The sequence below is a fragment of the Salminus brasiliensis genome, chromosome 16, assembly GCF_030463535.1.
Source record: "Salminus brasiliensis chromosome 16, fSalBra1.hap2, whole genome shotgun sequence".
NCBI classification, from domain to species: domain Eukaryota; kingdom Metazoa; phylum Chordata; class Actinopteri; order Characiformes; family Bryconidae; genus Salminus; species Salminus brasiliensis.
In genome coordinates, this window is record NC_132893.1 from 10833350 (window position 1) to 10856938 (window position 23589).

The window sequence follows — 23589 nt, forward strand, 5'->3', positions numbered from 1 at the left end:
AGAACTGAATTTAATCCTCAAGCTCATTTTTTCAGGTATTTGCAGCTACGTAGTTTTGTGTCCACAAACTTCCTCGTCATTATTAGATACGGTTCTGAAAGTCAACCCACAGATAAAAAAATGTAACTGGCACCATATCTGTTACTGAACTCATTTCATATGAAACCCTTACAAGTATTAAAGCAGCAGTAGGTGGAGGATTCATCTGTCCATCAATATATTTACTGAATGGTGGTAAAATATTGTAGATAACTCTCCTCATCTATGTGTTTAAAACACATTATAATTAAATTTAAAATAGTGCATTCCTTACTCTGGACTAAGACAAGGCTGGCAGAATTTGTTTAAAACATGAATCTAATGTGTGATAGATCTCAAACAGAATCAACACAGGCACACGTTCTGGTTTTGTCTAAAAATGACAGTCTTTTGGAATTATGTCAGGAGTCTTCAAACGGCCAACCCAGCCTTCCCCCACAACAGCAATATTCGGGGTGACTCCTCAGGGGCTTTATCTGGGGAAATCTTGTTCAAAAGGTGCTAGCTAAGACTAAGGAAACCTTTGTGGGAAATCCTTACTCCAGACCCGGTCCTTGGAAGAATCACTGTCTCCGTGTTTAGCTTGTTCTTTCTGCTTTCTATCACTTTCTAGCGCTTTTCCTCGTAACTGCTTTTAGATTGTGTTTACAGTCCACAGGTTTATTAAAAAAGCGGAGTACCCCACAACAACAACCTTATTTCGGTGCCTAAATCAGCTGAAAGCGGTAAGTTTGTATTTTATTATGGCTGTTGCTGGACTTTTTGAGTGTGAGAAGTGTGGCATGTTTAGTCTAGACCCTTTTCCCACCGCTAGTGATAATGATAGTGTTTGCACTAAATGTGAGTTAGTTAGCTCTCTGGTGGAAAAGGTGGACCAGTTAGAGGTGTGCATCATGGGGTTACTGAAGGATAGAGAGCAAGAGTTGCCCCCCGTTGCCTCAGGGAGAGCTAGCACCCCCCCCACTCCGGCGTTAGAGCCCTCACAGCGGGGCGAATGGGTGACGTCTCGGCGGCATAGCCGGAAAGCTAAGGCTAATGCTAGCGCAAAGGCCGAAGCTAGCCCACCGGAACACCACGCTCCCCCCCCCCCCCCGATTCGCGTGTCAAACAGGTTTGCCCCGCTCAGCGAAACACCCGCTGAGGAGCCTGTTCACAGTACTCTGGTAATAGGAGACTCTATTGTTCGACACGTGAAAATAGCTCGTCCTTTAGGGGCTCCAGCAGTGACCGTTAGCTGTTTACCGGGAGCCAGAGCGCCGGACATTAGCGGCAACCTTAAGCGAACAGGAGATATTCGAGGATAGTGATTCATGTAGGGGCCAATGATATCCGTCTGCGGCAGTCAGAAATAACTAAGGATAATATTAAAGAGGTGGTTAAACTGGCCCAGACGATGTCCGATGCCGTGATTTGCTCTGGTCCCATCCCAATGAGGCGCGGCGCTGAGTCCTACAGCCGACTCACAGCGCTGAACCGCTGGATGTCCAAGTGGTGTTCCGAAAATCATGTGGGCTTCATAGATAATTGGTTAAAGTTTGAGGGCAAGCCTGGTTTTTTAGGTAGGGATGGTGTCCACCCCACGCGGGAGGGTGCTGCCTTACTTTCGTGCAGCATAGCCCATAGTCTGCTAGTTAGTCGGCAGAGGAGTGTAAAGGACTGCTGACAATCCAGAGCCGAGACCAGGCCGCAGACAGACCGGCTAAACCGACTGCCTGCAAGCTGCTTTGAGGCGTCACCCAGGTTTCACTGTATTGAGACTGTGTCTGTGCGCCGAATTAAAGCCAAACAGAGAACATCTAGATCAGCTCGTTTTTAATAATTTAATCAGCGTTAAAATCTCTCATTTCAACGATAACAGCAGCACCTCAGACCTAAAGCTCGGTCTACTTAACATTAGATCACTATCCTCGAAAGCAGTGATCGTAAATGAAATTATATGTGATCAGAAACTAGATGTTTTCTGCCTCACCGAAACCTGGATTAGACCTGATCAATATATACAGTGAGTCCAAGAAGTATTTGATCCCTTGCTGATTTTCTTCGTTGGCCCACTAATAAAGACATGATCATTCTATACTTTTAATGGTAGATGTATTCTTACATGGAGAGACAGAATATTAAAAAGAAAATCCAGAAAATAAATCTAAGGAATATATATTAATTGATTTGTATTTCATGGAGTGAAATAAGTATTTGATCCCTTAGTATTCATTAGCAGTTCTGGCTTTTACAGACCAGTTAGACACTCCCAATCAACTTGTTACCTGACCTGAAGCCACCTGTTCTCACTAATCACTTGTGTGAAAAACACCTGTCCACAGAATCAGACAGATCACACAGATTTCAAGTCTCCAACATGGGTAAAACCAAAGAGCTGTCACAGGACCTCAGAGTCAGAATTGTTGACCTTCACAAAGCTGGAATGGGCTACAAAAAGATTAGTAAGGTGTTGGATGTGAAAGTAACAACTATTGGTGCAATTATCAGAAAGTTTAAAGAGTATAACATGACAATCAACAGACCTCGGCCCGGTGCTCCAAAGAAGATTTCGCCTCGTGGGGTGGCAATGATGCTGAGAACAGTCAGAAATCGTCCTGCAACCACTCGGCAGGAGTTAGCAAATGACCTGAAGGCAGCTGGGACCACAGTTTGCAAGGAAACAATTGGCAACACTTTGCGCAACAATGGATTCACATCCTGCAGTGCCCGAAAGGTACCCCTGCTGAAGAGAGCACATGTGGAGGCGCGCCTCAAGTATGCCAATGATCATTTGAAAGATGAACCAAGTTATTGGGAGAAGGTTTTGTGGTCAGACGAGACCAAAATTGAACTTTTTGGCCTCAACTCCACCCGCCATGTGTGGAGGAAGAAAAATGCTGCCTATGACCCCAAGAACACTGTGCCCACCGTCAAGCATGGAGGTGGAAGCATAATGTTTTGGGGGTGTTTCTCTGCCAAGGGTACAGGGCTACTTCACCGCATCACTGGGAAGATGGATGGAGCCATGTACCGCACAATCCTGAGGGACAACCTCCTCCCCTCTGCCAGGGATCTGAAAATGGGCCGTGGTTGGGTCTTCCAACATGATAACGACCCTAAACATACAGCAAAGGCAACAAAGGATTGGCTCAAGAAAAATCACATTAAGGTCATGGAGTGGCCCAGCCAGTCGCCAGACCTCAATCCGATCGAAAATCTATGGAGGGAGCTGAAGGTCAGAGTTGCCAAGCGACAGCCCACCAACCTTCATGATTTAGAGAGGATCTGCAAAGAAGAGTGGGCCAAAATTCCCCCTGGTGTGTGTGCTAAACTTGTGGTTAACTACAACAAACGTCTCACCGCTGTGCTTGCAAACAAAGGCTTTGCCACTAAGTATTGAGTGTGTTTGGCAAGAGGGATCAAATACTTATTTTCCTCATTGAAATACAAATTAATTAAAATATATTCTTTAAAATTATATTCTGGATTTTTGTCTTGATATTCTGTCTCTCCATGTTAGAATATATCTACCATTAAAAGTGCAGAAGGATAGTGTCTTTATTAGTGGGCAAACAAAGAAAATCAGCAAGGGATCAAATACTTCTTGGACTCACTGTAGCTCTAAATGAAGCCACCCCCGCAGGCTATAAATATGTACATAGCCCTAGATTATCAGGCAGAGGAGGTGGAGTATGTATAATCTACCAGAATACACTAGATATTATTCATAAACACTGTAACACCTTCACCTCTTTTGAGCTTATCTACATTAATATATCAAATCCGGCCACAAATAAAAATGTTTTCTCACTGATTAATATTTATAGGCCTCCAGGGCCCTACTCTGAATTTTTAAAAGAATTCAGTAATTTTTCTGCAGACTTGGCAGTGTGCAGCAACAAAGTTATAATAGTAGGAGATTTTAATATTCACTTTGAAAAAGCAGACGATCCATTAACAAAGGCGTTTGTATCAATTTTAGATTCTGTTGGCATTATACAAAACGTAACTGGACCCACACATTACTGTAATCATACCCTAGATTTAGTCCTGACCCTGGGTGTTAGCATTGATCAGCTAAATATTCTACCTCAAAGCTCAGTAATATCAGATCATTATCTAATCTCCTTTGAGCTACATCTTAGGCAAAATGTAAATTCTTCTCCACAATACTGCCTAAAGCGCACAATAACACCAATGACAGCTGTACAGTATACTAAAAATCTCCCACCCCTATCAACCTTAGCTTACACTCCGTCAGACCAAACGGAGCTCGTCAAATTAAAAAACGATCTAGAGAATACCCTTCGATCAACCTTAGACAAAGTAGCACCGTTCAAAAATAAAATGATGAGGCAAAAAAGGCTCGCACCGTGGTACAGTGATCAAACTCGTACCTAAAAACAAACAGTGCGGAAACTAGAGCGTAAATGGCGGACGACCAAACTACAGGTGTTCCACTCTGCGTGGAAGGACAGCCTTAGTCAATATAGAAAGGCACTCATTAAAGCTCGCTCAGTGTATCTGGCCTCGCTGATCGAGAAAAACAAAAACAAAAACAATCCCAGAGTTCTTTTTAATGAGATCTCTAAACTTACTAAAAGCCAGGCAGATACTCAACCCCAGATCCCAACATCTTTAACTAGTCATGTTTTTATGGACTATTTTAATAATAAAATAGAAAATATTAGACAACAAATCCAACCCTGCTTATTAAATCAAACATGGCCGTCACCTGATGTAGTTGCTTTAGAACAAAACTTAGTTGTAGAACAAAGGCTGGAAGCCTTCTACCCACTTCCACAGCCTGAACTAGAAAAAATTATATCCTCAGCTAATTGTACAACATGTACACTCGACCCGATTCCCTCTAAATTGCTAAAAGAAATTCTCCCAATTATAATCGGACCTCTTTTAACAATTGTAAATTTATCCCTTAGCCTTGGGCATGTACCCCAAACCTTTAAAATAGCAGTTATAAAACCTTTAATCAAAAAACCAAATCTTGATCCTAGCGTATTATCTAATTATAGACCCATCTCAAACTTAACATTCGTATCTAAGATATTAGAAAAAGCTGTGGCCCAACAACTCTGCTTATACCTGAGTAAAAATTACATGTATGAAAAATTCCAGTCTTGATTTAGACTCAATCACAGCACAGAGACAGCCCTAGTGAAGATTACGAATGATCTCCTTCTTGCCTCTGATCAAGGCTACGTATCTTTATTAGTCCTACTAGACCTTAGTGCAGCCTTTGATACAATAGATCATTCTATATTACTAGAAAGATTAGAGAAAATGGTTGGAATCACAGGGACAGCCCTATCATGGTTCCAATCATATCTAACGGGACGCTTCCAATTTGTAAAGATAAATGATTTATCTTCAAACTACGCAGAAGTAAGATATGGAGTTCCGCAAGCCTCAATTTTAGGACCACTATTACTTATACTATACATGTTACCACTGGGCTCAGTTATAAGCAGACATAGCGTTAATTTCCATTTCTATGCAGATGACACACAGCTCTATATATCAGCCAAACCTGAAGATAAATTTAGATTACAGAAAATGGAGGACTGTGTAAAGGATATAAAACTCTGGATGTCACATAACTTCCTTCTCCTCAACAGTGACAAAACCAAAGTTCTCCTTTTAGGTCCAAAAGACTCATAATAAATAAACTATCAGACTTAATGTTAGACTTGGCTGATTCTTCCATCATTCCTGGTTTAGCAGCTAAAAATCTTGGCGTCACATTCGACTCAGATTTATCATTTGAGCAACATATAGCTAATATTAGTAGAACAGCCTTTATGCAGCTTAGGAACATCTCCAAACTAAGAAACTCCTTATCACTACAAGACGCAGAAAAGCTAGTACATGCTTTTATTACCTCAAGGCTAGATTATTGTAACGCATTACTGTCAGGTTGTTCCAGCAGGAACCTCAATAAACTTCAGCTGGTGCAAAATGCTGCAGCCAGGGTCCTTACTAAAACTAGAAAATTTGACCATATCAGTCCAGTTCTATCAGCACTTCATTGGCTCCCAGTTAAATTTCGTATCGAATACAAAATTCTTTTATTAACATATAAAGCCCTACATGGCCTCGCTCCTGAGTACCTGCAGGATCTTATAGTATATTACGAACCATCAAGACTACTTAGATCTCAGGGTGCTGGCCTTACGCGTTCCCAAAATTCAGAAAACCTCAGCAGGGGGAAGAGCCTTTTCTTATAAAGCCCCCCAGCTCTGGAATAACCTTCCAGATAATGTTCGGGACTCAGACACAGTCTCAATCTTTAAATCTAAGCTGAAAACTTATATGTTTAGTTTAGCTTTTGGTAATTAATGTTTCTTAGATAAGGGCTGCAGGTCCAGGGGTTCGCGGACCCAGGGAATTGTAGTACACTGAGATGCTGGAGCTGTCGTCTCGCTGCTTACACGCGATCACTCAGGTTTGTTGACGGTGGAGCAGACAGATGCTGGTGTTCTCAGGGTACGCCCGTGTCCGTGTTACCTTCTGGCTCTCTCCTTTTAATTATGCTGTGATAATCAGACCTGCCGGAGTCGTCAGACATACCCAGATGCTGATTCTCAACATTCTCTGCACTCCATAAAATTCCTCTTAGAACTAACTTCTCTCTCTTTACCTTCCCCGAGTAAATGGCCACCCAGCCCGATCTGCAGGAAGATTGCCCGCTGAGGTCCCCTCTACCTGCATCTAACCAGCTGCCACCTACCAGTCCGGCCAGCGGGTCCCCCCCCAACCCGCCACCACCCATGGCTCACCCGCCAGCTGCTGCTGCCTGTTTGGTGGCCGTGCTGAAACCTAGATGGACTCGTGCCTGTCTGACACTATTAATATCACCACTATTAACTTTCTGTTGTATCTGCTTTGGTAATTTTTATCAATAATGTTTAAAACAGTCTGGCCAGAGGAGGATGGGTCCCCCTTGTGAGTCTTGGTTCCTCCCAAGGTTTCTTCCTCCAGCTCTGAGGGAGTTTTTCCTTGCCACTGTCGCCGTTGGCTTGCTCACGGGGGTCTTTGACGCTTCATGTTATTCCTTCTTTCTTCTCTGTCTCTGTTCTTTATTAAGTACTAATTATGTGAAGCTGCTTTGTGACGACAACAGTTGTAAAAAGCGCTATACAAATAAATTTGACTTGACTTGACTTGACTATTTAGATTACTTAAATGGAAAGAGAAAAACCCTCCTACCTAAAATTGGGTACAGTGGTGAATTTAATACTACTTGGCAACCTGTCTTGACTTAAATAGACAATATGGCCTCTGAGGATTAATTGGCTGGTTAGCTCCCAGTTTGAAATCTATTTCACTATTTAAAATTCTGCAACCATTTACATTTACTCTTTTACCCTTTGCGTTTCTTTGGACACTTGTATGTGCTTTTATAACTTAATATTCAGAAATTACCTGTATTTTTACAATTAGAGTTTTAATAAATGTAAAAAGACTCTGCTTCCAGGGGGTCCTGTGCGAACCGATTTTATGACCCCCACCAATGTAATAAACAGACCTGCGCCCTTGATTTAGTTTCACAGAGATCTAGTGAACTAAGATGGTTCACTTCAGACGGGTCTGGACTTGTACTGGCTTAAGCAGGTTGGAGGTTTGGAGTCTGACTGTTAGACACTGTGGACAGGTGTCTTTTATACAGATAACGAGGTCAAACAGGTGCCATTAATACAAGTAACGAGTGGAGGACAGAAGAGCTTCTTAAAGAAGTTACAGGTCTGAGAGCCAGAAATCTTGCTTGTTTGTGGGTGACCAAATACTTATTTTCCACCATAACTTCGAAAACAATTCGTAAAAAAAATCCTACAATGTCATTTCCTGAATCTTTCTCATTTTGTCTCTCATAAATTACTGACCATCTGTCTGAAGTTGAAGAACTTGCACAATCAGTGGCTGACTAAATATGTTTTTGCCCTACTGTATATTTAATATCCCAAGCTCAATGCAGAAATGCTTGCACTCGGAAAGATGGAAGAAATGATATAAATTCAGATTTTCCAACATTACAATTAAAAACCATGCAGGGGCCAGAGTCTCAATACTGCAGAATGTGTCTATAATACTATGAGTAACACTGATATTACTTTTTAATACAAGTGAAAAGAATAAATAAGTCAGTCCTGGCCAGGCGGCTCAGGTGAAGCTCATCTGTGTTAGAGAATCAGACCCAGCCGAAAGCTCAGCACAGACTGACCTGTCCCACAGCCAGCAGTGGAGTGTGAAGAGCTGGGGAAACTGCTCACTCACTCATCGTTAAGTGTTCAGGGGGTAGGAGACGATGATCCTGGTGTCTGGCTTTTTCCAAAAAGTGTCCAGAAGTGTACGGCAGTGCTTCTTCAGGGCCACGCTGCATCAGTCAGAAAATAGTGGAGAACAATGGTGCCAAAGCCACCTGGTGACGCCCAGGATACGGGCACCTAGAAAACAGGAGACCGTGACATTACTCTTTAGGGTCGATACTTTTTAGTGTTTTACAAAAGAATCTCCAACAGTGAGAACACCGCCCTGAGGAGTTGTCCTTGGTACCGGAGCAGGTGAAGGCAAAGTTGAAGAGTTGAGGACCTTTGAACCAGTTAGCCTCTGCTTTTCCTAGCCATGCTGACGCTTCCAGGTCATCTCAGGTGCGGGAGTGGAGACGCTAGTGCTGGAATTAAGATGGCCGCATTAGAGGAGTCACAGGCAGCCTCCAGCCTTGTCTTCCGTCGGTGGAGTTTGGCTGCATCTACAACTGCAGCTGGATCTGCCATACAAGCTTGACGACCTCCGGGAGAGTTCGTTTCTCTGTGGTCGCCTCAGAGTAAATACACAGACAGAAACTCAGTAACACAGAGCAGAGAGCACAAGGATCACAACACCTGGATAAGATAAGAAGACAAAGCTAATAAAAAGAAGACATGGCCACAAAAATGGGACCAACTTTGTCATTAAAGAGTGCAAAATACGGTACCAAGTACAATAGGCTTTATTACCTGAACGTGGTCAATGATCACAATGCTGATGGTTGCAGTGTTACAATATTCAAACAGCATGAAATCCTTGTTCACTGTAATTATGATGTTTCACATTATGCAGTAGAGGGCATGAAGATCAAGGGTAAGATTGATGAACTGAACTGTGAAGTCTGCAGACAAGAGAAATCTGCTCAGAGTAGAAACAGAACCTGATGCTCGAGCAAAAGCAGTACTTGAACTAGTACATACTGACCTAGCTGCTCCTAGAAATTGTTGTATTGAAGGAGACTGGATTGAAAATGAGGCTGAAGCATGGAGCACTGGGCATTAGAAATATGACAGCGTTATGGGTGAATGATGAATAAGTGAGGAAGAATTGAGGACAGGCTGAGGAATAAAGACTCTGAAATAAACAGAATACATGCACAATATTAAATAAAAGTTCAGAAAGGTTCCAGGTCTGTATCATAGTGCTACTAAATGAGTTCATTCAGAGAGAGATGTGTATACGCTCAACAGGCAGGAGAAACAAAGCTGATAATTACCACTCAAAGCTTCTAGCAAGACACCAGCTTTAACATGCCTCTGACCGTTTCCACAGCTTAAACTATGGGGTTTTAGCGCCCCCACAAGGACGAAAAGAGGAACAGCAACAGCCTCTGAGCAGCAGTTCAATAAACACCAGGACGTTGACTAAGAACACAAATTTAGCACAAATCCACAGAATTACATCATCCATACTAACCTAAAACAGCTCAGTAGCGCAAAACATGAAGAAATAACAGAAACCATGAAGATTCAGTAATGCATAGGTAAATACTTAAGCTACATTGCTAAGGAGAAAGCTAGCATAGCAACGGAACTAAGCCATTCCCAAACTAAATGAACAGCAGCTTACTTTGTGTCTCAGACTCTAAATTAAAGGCACCCACAGTCACACAGCTTGAGCAGTTTCTAAAGCTCAGTCTTCCAGAGGAGCTACAGAGCTCGGTCACACCGGCTTGTTTGTCCTGCACACTGCTACAAGACCACGCTGCTGATTGACAGCTGAGGCTCCTGATTGGCTGAGACTCCGCATTATATACTGACCAATGCGGCTGAAGCTTCGTGAATATTAAATGAGGTCACTGATTTAAGGAGCTTGTGGACAGATCCAGGGTTGGAGATCCACTCAGACATTTACTGAGGATTACTCAGATGCAGTCTGTGAACCTCCTGAAAACTAAGGGTGAAACAGTTAAAGCTACTGAGCGATGTTTGGCGGATTCTTCTCCATATGGATCAGTAAAATGTATTTGTTCACATAATGGTTCAGAGTTCACAGCAACACATTTACAGTTATTGCTCTGTAAGCAGGGGATAAGGCGTGAGACCTCAGCAGCTATATATACAGTGGAGGAAATAAGTATTTGATCATCACTGATTTTGAAAGTTTGTACTCTGACAAATGATTAAACAGTCTATGATTTTTATGGTAGCTTCATTTTAACAGTGAGAGATGGAACATCAAAAAGAAAATCTAGAAAAGGAATAATATTTAAATAAAAATAATTGAGGGAACTAAGTCTTTGATGAAAAAACATGACTAATGTTGGCTCCCACAGACCACTGACACACCCTAATCTCAGTGAAGTCGTTACCTGCATGAGAGACACCTGTCCCAAATTGTCACCTGTGTAAAAGGCCAACTGCCAAAAGACTCAGAGACACTCCAACATCTCCACCATGGGCAAGACTAAAGAGCTGTCTAAAGATGTCAGGGACAAAACTGTTGACCCACACAAGGCTGGAATGGGCTACAAAGCCATAAGTAAGAAGTTGGGTGAGAAGGTGACAACTGTTGGTGCAATTATTCGGAAGTGGAAGAAGTACAACATTACTGTCAGTCGACCTAGACCTGGAGTCCCATGCAAGGTATCACCTCGTGGCGTCTCACTGATCATGAGAAAGATTAAAAATCACCAAGAACTACACAGGAGGAGCTGGTTAATGATCTCAAGGCAGCTGGGACCACAGTCTCCAAAAAAAAAACATTGGTAATACACTGAGATGTAATGGTTTAAAATCCTGCAGTGCACGCAAGGTTCCTCTGCTTATGAAGGCTCATGTCCAGTATTGCTTAAACTTCACCAATGAACATAATGACTCTGAGAGAGACTGGGAGAAGGTGCTGTGGTCAGATGAGACCAAAATTGAGCTTTTTGGTCTCAACTCAACTCGACGTGTTTGGAAGAAGAAAAATACAGAATATGACCCTAAGAACACCACCCCCACCGTCAAGCATGGTGGTGGAAGTATAATGTTTTGGGGGTGTTTTTCTTTTAAGGGCACAGGCCAACTTCACCGCATCGACGGGAAGATGAACGGGGCCATGTATCACAAAATCCTGAGTGACAACCTCCTTGCCTCTGCCAGGGCACTGAAAATGGGTCGTGGATGGGTCTTCCAGCATGACAACAACCCAAAACATACAGCCAAGGAAACAAAGGAGTGGCTCCATAAGAAGCATATCAAGGTCATGGAATGGCCTAGCCAGTCTCCTGACCTCAATCCCATAGAAAATCTATGGAGAGAGCGAAAGCGATTTGAGAACCAGCTACGTGTGTATTAAAGCTCCCACAGTACCATGAAAAGCCTTAGGTATCTACCTTACCAGCTATCTACACTAAACGATTAAGAAACGGTTAGCAATGTGACTGAAATACTCCCACACTTTAGACGCATGCAGGCAATTTTTTGTAGATGCAGCTTTGGATAAATCCCGGGCTCAGTAGGCGCGGCCATCTTTGCGACTCATCAATGCATGTAATTCAAATCAACGTAATCTCGTAATTTAATGCCCATTACGTCAGCGCGTTGCCCCAGCCCCACTCCTCAGCATTAGCCAGTGAGGACATCATAAAGGAGGAAGGGTTGTTCATGGGTGCATTCTCAGTCACCACATGAGGAGCTGTCAAACCTGTAAGCCAGTTGCCCCATCCGGAGGCCGTTACTAAAAACATACAGACATTGTTCAGCAGTGCAGACACAGAATGAGGACATTTGACTGTGACTCTTTGTTCTAGTGTCTGCGGCTCACATGCCAACAGTGCCAGATAAGTGGCCTGTACTGCTCTTAAACATGTACCCACACAGGCTACAGAATCTAACTTAGCTGAATGATAAGCTACTGGACGCTGCATACCACCATGTTCCTGATTCAGACAGGATGTCATAAAACCAGTGCCTTCATGCCCAGACAGGCTTGCTTGGATCACAAAGACCAAGAGCTGGTGCAGATATGAAGGCTGATTTCAAATTTGCAAAAGCAGTGGTTGTGTCTGCTGTGTGCATAAGAGGGGCATGTTGTCCAGGGATACCTTAAAGCAGATTGTATAGTGGTTGTGAAAGAGCAGCATAAGAATTCATTCAAGGTCTACAGTAGTTACAGAGGCCTAAGAAAGCTCACAATTTGTGCACTGCGGTTGGTAATGACACTGCATTAATTGCTGATCGTCTAGCAGGTAAAATTCCTCTGGAACCCTGGGTAACCCCCTGTCCTAAATATTGCACACCAGACCACCACAACTAAGCTTTGTCATGACTGGCATAGTGTCCCTTGCTACCCAAAAATCTCATTCTCACTGCTCAACAAAACATGATGATTCAGATGACTGCAAAATGTATCCAGCCTGTTTTGAAAACCGTGGCACCCGTGTCCATTGATACTGCACATTCCCCACAGTGAATGCAAGCCATGGCTGGCTTTGTGATGCTAATGGAACTAACCAAACAACATTGGCCATATCAATGACAGAAGAAACCCTGTGTGCTATGGGAATGCCATCAAAAATGGTGGATGGGTCAGTAACTAATCGAGTTAGCTTGTCTATATGCTGATACTCTGTAGTCCACAGTTAGCCGCCAAGTTCCATTAGCTTTACGAACTGGCTACACAGGATTGTTTGAGATACTGTTTTGACCAAGATACCTCTATTCTTAAGCTGCTCTGTGATAGGCTTGATACCCTGCAAAGCTTCCTTGTTAATAGGATATTGTTTAGCACAAGGAGGTTGATGGCCTGTGAAAACAACTGGATCCATATCTAGAAGACCACAATCATCCTTGACAGACCAAATAGGGTGATGAGCCAAATCAGACAGTTTCAAAGAGGCAATGTTCCAAACACAAGAATCAGTATTAATAGACAAAGAAATGTTTTTAAACCTTTCCTACCCAAAATTGCCATGAGACGGTTTTAGGTCCTAGATTGAAATCTATGAGTGAAGATAGAAATTCCAGCATTACCCAATCCCTGTCTGTCTGTTAAAAGTACTCCTAAAGATGAGCAAAGCATTTCGGAAAGAGTAGTGACCTGAGCCACTGTGTCTACAAGAAATTAAAAATCCTGTTGGCTCATTTGAACATCAACAAAAAGACGGTTCTTAAACACTCAACTGATGGCACACAGATGGGCAGAAGTGGCTGGGTAAATTAGTTTAAAGCTGGGGCAGACGGAGACATTAAAAACCTCTGTACATTCTTGCACTGCCTTGATAAGCATGGACCATTGTTCAGGTGAAATACCCTGGAAAGATTTCCCCATTGTGTCCTCCTGTAGAAACCTGTCACTGATAATTACTGCTTTAGAGGCTAGAGATTGTATATTTAACAGCCCAAATTCAAAGAGAGAACTGCTTTTACTGAATTTTTTAAAAGCAAATTTTCTGGGTGTTACAATTACAAACCATGTGGGAGACAGACACAGAGAAATGACAATAAATTACTATAAAATCGAGTAAATCACGTAAAACACTTACCTGCCCACTATGCATTTCACTAACCTGACTGGGAGGGCCAGTCAGTCCTGGTGTAGCACCTTCTTGTTGTTCCTGGAGAGAACGATTGATCCCAGGCAGCTCGGGAGAAAGCTCATTTCTGCAGTAAAGGACCAGCCACTCCCGAAAGCTCTCCCTACGAATTCAGCGCTGATACACCTGTCCCGCAGCCAGCAGTGGATCGTGAAAAGGTGGGTAAACAGCTTGCTCACTCGTTGGTAGGTGGGCAAAGAGGGCAAGGCAGACAATGATCATGGTGATCCTGGTCTTTTTTCAAATGACGTCCAGAAACAGAATAGTGGAGAAAGATAGTGCCGAAGCCATACAGGAAACGGGTGCCTGAAAAAAAGGAGATTGTGGTGTTACTCGTTGAGAACTCGTTTTAAAGCAGAATTTCCAACAATGAGAACATCGCCCTAAGGTGTTGTCCTCGGTGACAGAGCAGGTGAAAGAGAAGGCAAAGAGCTAAGGACCTGAAACCAGCAGAGGTGAAAACCAACTGTGGTGGAGATACCCTTGGCTTTTTTGTGGCCACACTGACGCTCCATCTTCCGTCTGTGCAGTTTGGACGGCCTCTACAACAGCAGCTGGTTCAAGCTTGATGACCTCCCCGCAGAGCTCGTCCTTCTCTGGTCGTCATGTTCCTCCAGGGTAAACACAGAAAAAGGAACAACGGTCAGTGAGACAGACCTGTACAGTACTGTAACACAGGGAGCAGAGAGCAATAGGATCACAACAACTGGCTCAGATAGAAGAAAATCTAATATTAAACACTATAAAATAGGGGCAGAGAAATTCAAATTCTGCGTCACCATTGCCGTTGACAGCTACGAGTAACTGGGTTCATAATGCATGTGTGGGCATTATACCACAGTGCTAGCTTTTTCTAGCCAATTTGTTGGATTCTGATTACAACATTTTCAAGGCTACAACAGAGCACAGTCTGCAGATTCTGTTACACGCTCTATATATTTAGGGTGAAATGGGAAGATTGAGAAATCTGGAAAGTTATTAATGAAAACAGTAGCTGTCAAGTATTTCGCTTTAGAATGAGTTTTGGGTTGTGCATAGAACTGAACCATAAAAATTGTGGTGATGCCTCCACGATCACTTCCACGTAACCTTGGAGTCGATGCATTCAGAATGGAACAGCAGCAGCCTCTGAACTTACAACAAGGACAAGATGAATATATCCATAAAAACTGTACTAAGTTCCCCATTAAAGAGTACAATAGGCTTTATTACCTGAATGTGGTCAATGATCACAGTGGTGATGGTTGCAGGGTGTTACAATATTCAAACAGCATGAAATCCTTGTTCACTGTAACTATGATTCACATTATGCAGTAGAGAGCATGAAAATCAAGGGTAAGATACACTGAAGTTTACTGAGGATTACTCAGGTGCAGTCTGTGTACTTCCTGAAAATGAAGAGTGACACTGTAAAAGCCACTGAGCGAATCTTGGCAGACTCCTCTCCATATGGAACAGTAAAATGTCTTTTCAGATAATGGTACAGAGTTCACAGCAAGGGATTGTCAGTCATTGCTTAGTAAGAAGGGCATAAGGTGTGAAACCAACACCTTAAATCACATCAAAATGATGCAACAGAGAGAAATTTGAGAACCCTATTTGATATGGAAATATGCATGCTAGTATAAAGCAATTTTCCTTAAGAATTCTGGACATATGCTGCAATGACCAATACAGTCATTTGCATTTGAAAGCCTAACCTTTCAAAAGATGAGTATTCAGATTAGCACGCTACCCTTACAAACATGACAGATAGAAGCAGGAGTCAAGATGTGAAAGGGAGTCTTTGGATAGTTGACTAGATATGATGGACTCTGTTGTACCCTACAGACACAGGGAAAGTCCTTAATCACAGGCTTGTGAAATTTCTTACGTGTGTTACAGAACACCAAACCCAGACTGACCAGACAATGGCAGTGGAGGATTTCCATGGGGAAAGCCAACAGCTGTGTTCAGACTCCAAAAGAGGTTTTAGAATCTCAAACTGATGTTCAAGATGGTGCACAAACTGAGGGAGACATAGCACATGTTATCCATAAGGGAGAAAGGAAAGCACCTCAGTACTTAGCTGACAGTTTCAGATATTGAAGATCAGACACTGATCAGTAATACAGGGTATGTAACGTACCACAGAGCTTTAAAGAGGCAAGGTGTTCAACATCACAGATATCTCATTGAAAATGACACATTTACTCTGACCCCCCCCCCCTCCCAGAAGCTGAACATGCAGTGGTGTTACACCACCACAACTGCAGATGTTACACCAATACACACTTTGATGCAGATGACCGCACAGTACTACCTTCACCTCCACCAGATGGACGTTACAACACGCTCTGATTGTGAAATGTATGTGAAGCAATCAGAGGGATTTGAAAGAAAAGTCAAATACAGGTGAAAAGCTTGTCAGTTTAGATTAAAATGGCTTTACACAGAACCCAGCTGTGCACTGGTCTACAAACACACTGAAATCAGGAGGATAATACTGATGATCTGGGTTGAGGATTATTTACTAGTTTTCCTTCACTTCGAGTGGCAGCAGCAACACAATCCCGGAATTTTCAATGATGAATGTTTGCTTGTTTAGATGTTCCATCATGAAGTACAGTAAGCCAGCTGTGATGCCGTGAACCGATTATGCCCCCCACCAACATAATACGCCATTGATTCGGTTTCACAGAGACCTAGTTAAATAAGGTGGCTTAGCAGTCATAACTTAGTTGACAATGACTGCTTTAGGTTTTGATTGGGTTTTACAATATTTACAAAAAACAAAAACCATCCTGAGCCCGGGGAAACAATGTGAGCTGTGCACATATAGACAATAGAGAAAGTTTGTGTCTCTCAGTGTAATAAGTATAATAACACTTCCTTAGTATCAAATCCAAATACAAGGAAAACGGGATGTAATACAACAGGATGTCCAGGTGTAAAAATGAATATCTGTAAGGAAGTTGTGGTGTATTTATTGGCCATGCAGATGTTCATAGGCCTGAAGGAATGGTATGGAGTTGAGGAATGATATGGTGAGGCCCATTGGGTAGATGTGGAAAGGAAAGGGTGCCCCGTTTCCTGACCAAATGTGAAAACTGTACATGAACCGAACGAACATAAGATGTTGTTTAGATTGGACATCTCTTTGGGTGTACGTGACATAGATTTAAACATGGTCCAGATGTGTCTGTGGACCACGTATGTAATGGTGGGGGCTAATGAGTGTTCCTTATGGATGAAATGCAAACATTCTGCATATGGGAACAATCCAACAGAATATGACGTGTAGTAGGGTATAAAAACTCAAGGCATTCCTATGTCGGGGAGAGAGAGATCGAGGGGCACTCAGAATTGGCAGACTCTCTCCACACTGTACTTTTAATTGGAATAAAATATTTCATTGTTACAACTAAAAGACGGTGGTTATGAGTCTCCTTTTTTTTTAAAAAAAGACCTCCTCCGGAGAAAGACGAACCGAGACAACAAAGTTCAGTCCAGGCCTTTTCCAAGTACAGGGGACCAAATTCTGCTAAAGCGTTCTGAGTTCTGATGCAACTCACAGGTTAGCTTTTCCATATAGAACCATTTGGCAATCTGCTTCAACCACATCCTTCTGGAAGGAATATCTGATTTTGAGCAGAATAACAGAATACACTTTTTAACTAGATAAAATAGAATATGTAAAAGACTGATGGAGTCATCTTCCAGTGAGGGGTCTACAGCGTTTCAGAGTTACACTGCTGGAGACAAACTGTATGCCATTTTTTTTTGTACGGGAAAATTAATTTCCTTCCAGTAGTTCTGCAACTTCACACACAACCAGAAAACATGTAAAACTGTGACCACTTCAGAAAAGCATTTAAAACACAGTATTTAAATTTTGAAGTTTGAAGTATTAGGGAATCTGCTGTGCAGGCGGACAGGTGTAAAGAAAAGGTCCAATTACAAATATCCGAGACCCCAGACCTCAAATGTCAATCCTAGATCCCTCTCCCAAGTTAGTTTCAACATGGGTCCATGTTGGATAAAGTAATGTAAAGGGGTGAGATTCTACTTTGAGCTGTTTGAGCTGAGCTGCTCCTCCAATTCGTTGAGTTGAAATCTAAACTTGCCACTTTTCTGACAGGACTGGGTAAAGTCTGATTTGAAGAAAATGATAAAGCTCAGTATTAGGGAGTCCAGAAAGTGCTTTGAGTTGTTCAAATAAGTTTAAAACTCCTGCTGTGAATAAACTATAAAAATCCTCTATGCCCCTTAATGTCCAATTACTAAGCCCAATGTCAAGCCCAAGCTGAAGGGATAGATCTGGATTTATGGTGACCATAAAGAGATACAATTAGGGACTTCAATATATTTTCTAGAGTCTCTCCAAGAAAGCAACATATTGTACACCACAACGTTATCAGAGAGAAACCCACACACAACCAATAACCCCAGGATATACATATAATTACAGCTAGCATCATTTATAATGTCCATGTTATCTGTTGTATTGTCATCGTTTGTGATAACCACCCCCTTAGTAGACACCTGGTCCACTCCAGGATGATGAGGGAGGAGCGTACGGCTTAAAAGGGCTGTGTGGGAGGCAATAAGGGGGTTCAGCTTGTACAGAATAGGCTGAAGCAGAAGTAGATGCCTGTGAAGCTTTGCAGCCCTCAGATGAAGGCCACTGTACAAAGTGTGTAATCTAGCGCTTTGGTGTTTTGTTTTTGTCAGAAGAGGAGGATCTTCCATTTGCGTTTGAAGACAGCGAACGACTTGCCAGAACAGAAAAAAGCCTGGACGCTTGTCTTTTGTGGATTTTGAGGGATGGCGGGTCAAGCAGAGTCGTGCTTGAAGCTTGAAGGGCTCTTGGTGCGGATCATTCTTTGACTACTGCCATCAAGTACGGAGGGGCTGGTCCGTTCTTGGCCTTGTAGGCCAGCGTCAGGGTTATGAATCTGATGCGGGCAGCAACAGGAAGCCAGTGAAGAGAACGCAGCAGAGGAGTGACGTGGCTGAAACATTGAAGGTGACCCATGCTGTTGCATTCTGGATAAGTTGACAAAAGACTGAACAAGCACCCGGGTGTCCTCTCTAGAAGGGTCGAATTCTCTTGATGTTGTACAGGAGAAATCTGCATGACAGAGTTACAGTTGCAACATGGCTTGAGAAAGATAACTGCTCATCCAGGACTACACCAAGGCGTCAAGCTTCTGTAGATGGAGTGGCCGGTGAGTTCTCAAAGGAGATGGCAAGATCGTTTTGAAGTCCAGCAGTTCCCGGGATGTACAGCAGCTCTGTCTTGCTGGGGTTGAGTTTGAGGTAGCGAGCTGCCATCCAAGAAAAGACATCAGCGAGACATGCTTAGATGCGGGTAGAAACCTGTGTCAGACGGTGGGAAAGAAAGGATGAGTTGAGAGTCATCGGTGTAACAGTGGTAAGAGAATCCATGAGATTTACCAAGAGAGCTAGTGTAGAGTGAGAAAAGAGGACCAAGAACCCAGCCTTGTGGAACGCCAGGAGCGAGGTGTGGAAAAACAAGAAGCGGACGTGTCCTAACTAATGAGCACCAAGCTTCTATGTTACCCAAAGACAAGAGTTTTTGCAGAATCTAGTTAAAAGTATATTTAAAAACCAGCCTACCTTACAAGCTAAAGATGAAATCCAAGTAAAAAAAAAAGGGTGTGAGGAGAAATCATTCAAAAGGTAAATAAGCGCTGAGCACAGATCATCATGGTCCAGTTGTGCAGTTAGATTGGTAGAAATCTGATGCCAATAAATAAATAAATATATAAATAATAAACCCAAATCCAAAATGTATGTAGAAAGGTGCTAAGGTCACCTAAGGAAGACAAATCCAAAGCTGCATATGGCTCATGCCATATTAGAGTTTGTTTCCCTAACAACTGTTAATGCCAAATTAATAAATGGTGTGAAATTATGGGTCCAAAATATAGTTTACAGTATCTAGTGGAAACATCACAAAATAAGACCTTGTAATTTATATGGGGCTACAAGAGCAGCATAAATTATGAGCACTTTGACTCAGGCATGTTGATCGAGGTTTTAAGGTAAATGTCTGAGCATACATTTTAAAATCTAGAAACACAAGACCACCATCTTACTTACATCTCTGTAAAGTGGATAATTTAATTCTAGGTCATTTACCACTCCAAATATACATGGGTAATACCTTAGAGTGTATCCCAATTTTTTTTAGGAAGGGCAAAGGTATCATAACAGAACTAAATAAATAAGATGCCTTGTCAGTGGACAATTGTGGCAAATCTAAGGAAAGGAAAAAGGGGGCAATATCTAAGGTTTCCTTTGGGACATCTGATTTATATGATTCTGAATAGAACCTGTAAAAAGCTTAATTGCTTTTTACATGTTCTGTAAGTAGTTCTCCATCATGAGACCTTATTGCTGCAATATTTGAAAATTTCTCATTACTGAGTTTTAGCACCAAGAGGTGACTGGGCCTGCTTCCATTGAAATAGACATTATAATAAGATACATTAATTATAATACAACCCTTATAATAAGGAATTCTGAATAGAATAATATTGAGCTCATTTTTAAATAAAACTTTTTTTGTATTGCAATATCACCAGAAAGTGTTGATTGCACTTGAATTTCAACTTGAAGCACAAGAAAGGTCCAGATACTTGTGTCTTTTCTGTCACCAAGATACAAAAGCAATAGAATTATTCTTAAAGAAACCATTCACTGTTCCCAACAAACCTTTGATCGTCCACTGAACCCTGATTAAACAGAAGAAATTTGGTTAATTCACTCGTAAATTCAGAGCCGAAAGATTTGTGCTTGCAGATAAAGTATGTTGCTTAGTGCTCGGATTAAGATGTTGCAAGCAGTCGAGTAAAGACAATGTGGTAATACATAGCTTAAGCTTGGAGATAGCGGCCAGCTGACTGAGAAATATCACCCCCTGACCTGTTTAATTAATAAATGATTATATATCTGCTCCCACCACTAACCGAAATAATCATATCTGCTCCTACCACTAACTGAAGGTCCAATATATTTGTTAGATCATCTAACAGAAAAGAACTGGTATCTCTTAGAGTTGGAGCGTAAACTGAAATAAAGGCAATACTTCCATTTCTTACTTTTGTAGTAATGTATGTTATTCTCCTTTCTTCACCCCTTCCTTGGTTTCAAATAGTAATCTCCCAATTCTTCTGTACATAGATAAGAACTCCTTTAGTTGTTATTTGCAGTTGCATAAGAAGCAACTCTATAAAATTTATTGCATTTGGGAATATCAAAATCTCTTAAATGGGGCTCTTTAATCAGACCAAGGTCAATTCATTTTATGAACGTTTAAACCATTAAAATATTTCAGCTCAAGACATTCAAAACCATAAAGATTAAAAATAAACTCAAGTATAACAAGACTTTTAATTTCCAAACTCCAAAAGAACTGAACACAGCTTAAACATCAAATTATAAGTGAACTGAACCTTGCACCAGTTAGTTGAGGTGAAAACCAGCTGTGGTGGTGGAGCAGCCCTCTGCTTTTCCAGGCCACGCAGACACCCCCAGGCCCTCTCCGGTGCAGGAGTGGAGACAACAATGCTGTGTCCACCACGCCGTAGTGCTGGTTTTAAGACAGCAGCGTTGGAGGAGTTATGGGCAGCCTCCAGCCTCGTCTTCCGTCTGTGGAGTTTGGACTGCCTCTACAACAGCAGCAGTTAAGTTTGACGACCTCCTTGCAGAGCGCCTGGATAGATCACTCCTCCATGTTTGCCAAGTTTTTCGAGAGTAAACACAGACAGAAACGTAAACGATTGTTATTGAGTACTGCACAGTAACACAGGGAGCAGAGAGATTCTTCTTTTTTCTTTTGTGGTCTTCATCTTTGTCTTTTCTTTGGCTTTTTTGGCTTGTTTATCCTCTTTGTGTTTATAGTTTTCTTCTTTTATCTTTGTCGTTGTTGTTTTTTTCTTTTTTTTTTTCTTTTTTTAGGTTTTGACTTTGTCTCTATTGTCTTTCCTTTTTTCCTCTTTTCTTTTTTCTTCTTCTTTTCCTTTGTTTTTCTTTTTTCTTTACTTTTCTTTGTCTTTGTATTTGATTTCTTTGTCTTTATTCTTTGTCTTTATTCTTTGTCTTAATTTTCTTTGTATTTCTCTTCTTCGTCTTTGTCTTGTTTGTCTTTTTTTCTTTGTATTTTCTTAGCCTTCTTCTTTTCCTTCTTTTCCTCTTTTTTTTCCTTTTCTTTTCTTGGTCTTTGTCTTCTTATTCTTCGTCCTCATTGTCTTTTCTTCTTTGTCGTTTTGTCTTCTTTATCCTTTTCTTCTTTGTATTTTCTATTTGTCATTTTATTAGTTTTCTTTTATGTTTTTCTTTGTCATTCTTCTTTGTCTTTTCTTTTTTTGTTTTCTTTGTATTTCACTTCTTTGTCTTTGTCTTTTTTTCTTTGTATTTTTGTTGTCTTCTTTTGTTGTTTTTTTCTTTTTTGGGGGTTTTGACTTTGTCTCTATTGTCCTTTCCTCTTTTCTTTGTATTTCATTTCTTTGTCTTTTTATTCTTGCTTTTTTCTTGGTCTTCTTATTTGTCTTTATCATCTTTTTCTTGTCTTCTTTGTCTTTTTCTTTTTTCTTCTTTGTTTTTTATCTTTGTCTTTTTTTCTTTGTGTTTTCTTAGTCTTCATATATATATATATTTTTCTTTTATTCTTTTCTTGGTATTGGTCTTTTATGTCTTCTTTATCCTCTTTGTGTTTATAGTTGTCTTCATTTATCTTTGTCGTCTTGGTCTTTTTTGTCTTTGTCTTTGTCTTTCTCTTTCTACTTTCTTTCTTTTTCTCTCTTGTTTTCATTTCCCTAGATTTTCATCATCTTCTTTGTCTTCATTAATCTTTTTCTTCTTTTTCTGCTTTGTCTTTTTGTTTCCTTTATCATTTTCTTCTCTGTATTCTCTATTTGTCATTTTATTTGTCTTATTTTATCTTTTGTCTTTATCTTTTTCTTTGTATTTCACGTCTTTGTCTTGTTTGTCTTTTTCTTCTTTGTATTTTTGTTGTCTTCTTTTGTTTTTTTTCTTTTTTGAGATTTTGACTTTGTCTCTATTGTCTTTCCTTTTTTTCCTCTTTTCTTTTTTCTTCTTCTTTTCCTTTGTCTTTGTCTTCTTTTTTGTCTTCATCATCTTTTTCTTGTCTTCTTTGTCTTTTTCTTTTTTATCCTTGTCTTTATCTTGTTTTTATTTGTCTTTTGTGTTCTCTTCTTTTTGTTCTGTCTTTCTTTTTTCCTCTTTGTTTTTTATCTTTGTCTTTTTTTCTTTGTGTTTTCTTAGTCTTTATATATATATTTTTTTCTTTTATTCTTTTCTTGGTATTTGTCTTTTTTGTCTTCTTTATCCTCTTTGTGTTTATAGTTGTTTTCATTCTTTCATTTCAGTCTTTTTTTTCTATTTGTCATTTTATTTGTCTTATTTTATCTTTTGTCTTTATCTTTTTCTTTGTCTTTTTCTTTGTTTTCTTTGTATTTCACGTCTTTGTCTTGTTTGTCTTTTTCTTCTTTGTATGTTTGTTGTCTTCTTTTGTTTTTTTTCTTTTTTGAGGTTTGGACTTTGTCTCTATTGTCTTTCCTTTTTTTCCTCTTTTCTTTTTTCTTCTTCTTTTCCTTTGTCTTTGTCTTCTTTTTTGTCTTCATCATCTTTTTCTTGTCTTCTTTGTCTTTATCTTGTTTTGATTTGTTTTTTTGTTCTCTTCTTTTTGTTCTGTC